The sequence below is a fragment of the Uloborus diversus genome, chromosome 1, assembly GCF_026930045.1.
Source record: "Uloborus diversus isolate 005 chromosome 1, Udiv.v.3.1, whole genome shotgun sequence".
Classification (NCBI taxonomy): domain Eukaryota; kingdom Metazoa; phylum Arthropoda; class Arachnida; order Araneae; family Uloboridae; genus Uloborus; species Uloborus diversus.
The window spans coordinates 263,388,711-263,394,954 of NC_072731.1; positions in this window are offsets into that span (position 1 = coordinate 263,388,711).

Below are 6,244 nucleotides of genomic sequence, written 5' to 3' on the forward strand. Positions count from 1 at the left end.
TTCGATAGAGCTGTTGGCGTAAATAAAAACTTGAAAACTTGATTATGAGAAAATGAAGAAAGGGAAAAAGTAAATTTCAGTTATAAGCAATGCAATTGAGTAGCGTAAATGTCTTCTAGTTTTCTCAATAATTCACCTATTTAAAAAACAATTGCGGATTTAGAAAGAACACTGGGGCTCTCTGAATTTCTCAAAATCGATTTTTTTTTGAAAATGTCTGTGTTCGCCTCCCAATCAATAAGATTAGTAGAGTGATAGTTCAGTGAAGTAGACAAGCTGAAAAATGATTTGGGAATATGGTAGTGGGAGGTGAGGGAAAAAGTAGAAACACGTGTCTTTGCAACCACTTTTTATCTTTACATTAACATCAAGTTCCCAACTACCTGACATAAAATACGATTAAAAAAAAAATAATTTCAATTTTGACATCTTGAATTTGTCGCGAGGTCGATTGGCCGCGAACATATGAAAAATACTTGAGTATAAAATAAAACTCTTTTATTTACAATTTAAAAACATAGACGTCGTACATCTTGCAACCAGCAGGAATGCAAGTAGGAGACAGAATCTAGCAAATAAGAGACTCGCTTATAAATAAATGTTTTTGCTGTTGCCACTCACTCGGTGGCTAATCTTTCCAGGATCAAGTAAAATTACATGCAAATTCGACTGAATATGCAAAAATAATAAGTCCTCTACAAATTCAAATTATGTTTTTCGCAATCAGGAATGTGTGTATGTAGGCGTGTATGTTTGTGTGTGGGGGTATGTGTGTTTGTGTGTAGGGGGTATGTGTGTTTGTGTGTAGGGGGTATGTGTATGTAGCATACCTGCCAACATCTACTGGGAAAAAAATCCAGTAGATGTTTACGACTAATTTTTCGTTTTTAGTTAGGAAATAAAAGATTTTTTTATTTTCCTTCTTAGTATAACCAAATGCTCCTTACATCTTATACACAATCAAGAGAAATGATGTGTGTGTGTGGGGGGGGGGGGGGGGGTTATGTGTATGGGTGTGTAGGCATATGTGTTTGTGTCGGTGTGCAGGCATGAATGTGTGGGTAGTTGTGTGTATGTGTCTGTATGTATGCGTGTGTGTTTCTCTGTGTGTGTGTGTGTAGGTGTATGTGTGTGTATGTGCTTGTGCGTGTGTGTAGTTGTGTATGTATGCGCGTGTGTGTAGTTGTGTATGTATGCGCGTGTGTGTAGGACATGGATGCAACCTGGAGACGGCTTTCGCTATAGGAGCAGCATCGTGAGGACCGGTCGACGGTGGTGGTGCGGAGGGTGGCGGTGGGAAAATAAAATGATAGGAAGCCAAAAACAGTCAAATGAAAGCAATCGTGATTGCTCAAAAAAAAACAGGTAGGTTTTAAAGACAAACGATACAGTTGAATTTTTTTTTTCACGAAAACATTTTAATTATTCATCCGTCACTTTTGAATAGTACTTAGCATTACTTTATTTACATACAGTTATAAACAACAAGCTTTGCACGGTCTACCTCTAAAATAAAAGAGGCAAGTGACACGTGTAAGTCAAGGGACACGTGTTCAACAAACAGGCTTGAGCGAAAAAAAAAAATCAGTAACATTTTGCGACAGATTGCAGAAAAATATCCAAAAATGAAACATTTTAAATCCCCCGATTCCAGGAAAAGCCTCAAAACAAAAACCAGAATTTTATTTGCTCATATTCGAGAAAAAATGGCAACAGATCTTCCATTTAATGATTTTCTTCACGCTACAAATTTTAATAAAAGTACTGTTACGGAAAGTTGAGATGAAGCACTAAATAATAATTTGAATGGAGGAAAGCTTTCGAAAAATAAGGATTTTATGTCGAAATCTAAGTGTCATAATTAATAGTTTTTAATTGATATCTCAGCTAATTATCGGAGGATTATGTTAAATAACCAAACATGCAGACGAGAAGATTACGAATCCATCGATACCTGGTTTGATGGTCAGTTCACTGTCGTTCGAGAGAAGTAACTTGGACATACATAGTTGCATACATAGGTACATACACTCAGTTTTTAATTATATAAGATACTTGAAACGCATTGGTTGTAGAAATGTGTTTCAACGGATGTGCCACGCTGTCTGAACGCAGTACACGCAACCACGGACAACGAGAAAGAAAGTAAGTGAGAAAGGTAGCTCACTCTTCTGCTACCCCAATGCAGTACTCCCACTCTGACACGAGAGTGTTTACCCCCACCATTTTTCGTTGCATAAAAATGTCGCGGATCAGAATTTCAAAGCTTTCGCTTAAGGGTCATTCAACGAAAAAAAAAAAAAGAAAATTAATTTGAATTCTGAAATTTTGAATTCAAATTATGTTTTTCGCAATCACGAACTGAGACAGGACCCTACTCATTGGAGTTATTGCTTCTAGAAACGGCTCCTGCCCCCTCCCCCCCAAGCCTGCCTCTCCTCCTGTGCGGTTACGTGTGCATAGTTGTGTGTGTGCGTAGACCTGTGTGTATGCACGTAGGCGTGTGTGAGGGTATGTGTGTGAAGTCGTGTGTGCGTGTATGTGTGTGAACGTGCGTGTGTGTAGGACATGGACGCCTCCGACCAGGAGACGCGGGTAGCTCAAAACCGGAGCAGCCGCGCCGCGCCGCGAGCAAAGGACGGTGGGCGGTGGTGTTGCAAAGGCTTCTGGAACAAGTTGAAAAAGGCACGGACACCAAAAACGGTCAAATGAGAACAACAATAAGCAATCGTGATTGCTCAAAAAAAAAAAAAAAAAAAAAAAAAAAAAAAAAAAAAAACTTTGTCCTGCACGTGACGGTTTATATATTTCATTAAAAAGTTGTTATTTAAAGAAGTAATGACAAAATCTTTTGCTCAAGAAATCACACATAAGTTTAATTTGTTAAGCAGAAAAAAAAAATTGTTCATTAATATTTTAAAATATTACTAGCTACATGGACTGACTTTGCACGGTCCACCTAGAAAATAAAAATTATGTCAAGTGACGCGTGTTCAACAATCAGGCTTGAAAAAAAAAAAAAAAAAACAGTAAAATTTTGCCGCAGATTTCGGAAAAATAACCAAAAAGTAAACATTTTCGATCCCCCGATCACAGGAAAAGCCTTTAAAACAAAACCTAGAATTTCATTTGCTCATATTCGAGACAAAAAATGGCAACAAATCTTTCGTCTCCACGATTTTCTTCACGTTATAAATTTTAATAGAAGCATTGTTGCTTAAAGTTGAGATGAAGCACTGAATAATAATTTGAATGGAAGAAAGCCTTCGAAAAATGGGGATTTTATGTCGAGATCTAAGTCTGATAATTAATAGTTTTTAATTTGATATCTCCGCTAATTGTTATCGGAAGATTATGTTAAATAGCCAAACATAAAGGCGGGAACATTACGAATCCATCGATACCTGGTTCGATGGTCAGTTCAATGTCGTTCTGGAGAAGAAACTTGGACATAGATACATAGGTACATACATACATTCGCTCAGTTTTTAATTATGTAAGATTTTTATATGAAATACATGAGGTATCTCGTGCGGGACAAAATGGCCACTTTCCGTGGAATGGCTCATTATAGAAGTTTCAGTTCAACAACATAAAGCGTCATTTTAAAGTAAGGGTCATTTTATAGTCAAGAGCAAGATATTTGTATTTAAGTTACATGTGTTTATCCGAATGTTAGAAATTAGGAGATCAATGAAAAATTAGTCGGACTGAAGTCAAACTGAAGATATAGAAATTGAAAACTAAATTCAAATGTAAAAAACGTATCATCATGTCTATGCTTATACTACAATGCAATAAGTCGTACACAGAAGGTGATTAGAAAAATTGTAAATCGAAATATCACATAAATGTTTCATCAGCAATATAATCAACATTCAAAAAATTCGGAAAAATAAGGTTGAATTCAGCGTTTATGCACATAATTATTCATATTCTTAAAACTTTTTATCAAATAAGATGCAAATTGAGTGAAAACTCTTGAACAAAAGAAACCGACTTACCCTTTTCAGATTTATTATTGAATAAAGTTCAAACAACTCCGATGAAATATTTCTGATAAGAATGTTTCAGATTTAACACCCGCACGTAAAATCAATTCCAATTCTCGTATCAGTGCGTGGCTATCGTTTGCATACGAAAAGCAAGAAAATTTATTTTCAAACAATCCGTATTTACAAGAACATCTTGCTTTCTTCAAAACCTTTCCGCTATTTAAACTGCATTTTTCTTATTTTCACAACTCACAGCGTTAGGTACATTAAAAATGTTTAACGTTAGTATAAATACATTTATGTATTAGAAAAGAAAGGATCTTTAAACCTTTTGATTGCGAAGTTGTTAAGCATAAGTTTTTCCCTGTTACTGAGAATGTGTTATACGAGTTTTTGAGTAATATTTGCACGAGCAGTAGCTCTTAAACTTTTATCCAGACACCCATTTTCCCTCAGTTGTCAAAAGGTTTAAAAGAATAACTTTCCTGTATTTCACATTATGTTTCCATCAATAATTGATTGTTATTAATGCTTATTATTACTTACCGCAGTTGAATTTCAAAGTAATCAATGATTTTGAATTAAACACTTGTTTGGTCACATTTTTATGTCTTCTTCCAAACAGGTGAAAGAGGTCACATGAAACAGCACAGAAGATGTTTCAATTTCCAACAAATAGGATCAAACACTAACGCGGCTACTTGCGACTAGTGCAGTCCAATGTACTCCACCACGGAGGTTTCCTGCTGTGGCAATAAAAAATTTTGTTCAGACAAACTTGTTGAGAAAACTGAGCCAATTTTTTAAATTATCGCCAAATCTTCCGTTGAGAAATAATGTATCAGCGATACATTTATCTTGTAAATTTTCTACAAGGGAAAGGCATGGCTAATGTTATAAACACTTGGTTCTACGTTAGCTTTAGTTTTACTTGAATGACTAAAGAGGGAAATGAAGATTCATACTGTCGCTGGAAGGTAAAGAGAGATATCTGCAGACGTTTCAATTTTTTTGAATTTTTGTCACCTACTGTACTTTGACATTATCGTACAAGCTTGTTCGTTTGGTTCTTGCTGAAAATAAAACGTCAAATTCCAACATTTCCTAGTTGTTAGAATGGAATTCAGAAAGCGTTTCTTCAAATATCGCAAAAACGGATTTCTGCAGATACTGCGCTTTATCTTCCCGTGGCAGCACATGTAAAAGCATTACTTTGTCAAAACCAGGGGCCGTGGTAGCCTGATCGGTAGGGCATTGGACTCGGGGCCGGAGGGGCTCGGGTTCGATCCCCGCTGGTCGAAGACCCACCGTCGTCATTAAAGGGGACTGGGCGACGTTAAATATGGTCGTGGTCTCAATGTCCTCCAAGTGAAATGATACCTCTGGGGGTGCTAGTACCAGGAAGCTATTAGCTCTTGGACTAGTTCTAAATTCTCATTAACTGTTCGATCCGGTGATGGTGCTGCCATCTATCGGTATATAAAATAATGGAGGCAAGGCACTAGTATGCAGACCTCGACATAAATACAGTTGTAGTCAGTTGTGACTCTTGAATAGAATAGAATAGAATAGAATTGTCAAAACCAGAAGGGGCCGACTGATGGATCATTATCCACCCTTCCTGGCAACTCTACGACGGGTCTGGTTTGTCCTTTACCTTTTCACAGCAGTACTGTTTGACCACAGATTGTATGTAATTTGGCAATCGGCCAAGTAAAAATGATTCCATCTGAATGAATCTAGCAGGGGAGAAGGGAAAAAAGCGATGGGATATGGACACGCGTTTTACAATGTCACTAGTGCCTTATTCCATTACTGCACGCTCTAAAATAAAATGAGGGGAAACAAAAATAGTTACCTTGGAAACAACAACACGAAAATAAAATGCTTTCATTTCGTTCGGGAATGTAAAAGCAAAATGGTAAGCTCAAAACTTTGTTGCGTATAAATAAATCAATTAACTTTTTGTAGTGAGAATATAGATCGAATATACTTCATATTAAACGAGCTATGTGTGCATCACATGACTTCCTTTTACTCCAATTTAATGTCATTTCCCCATTATTGGCAATTTTAATGTGATTCAATTGTTTACTCTCTAAATATCACCATCAGTGACCAAATTGAAACCAAATTTAAAATTAAAAAAAAAAATTGCCAAATTTGTCGCCAAGTTGGCGACAAAACTTGGCGACCAAAAGACTGGCGATTTATCGCCAAGTGTCCGACAAATTATAACACTACTTGAG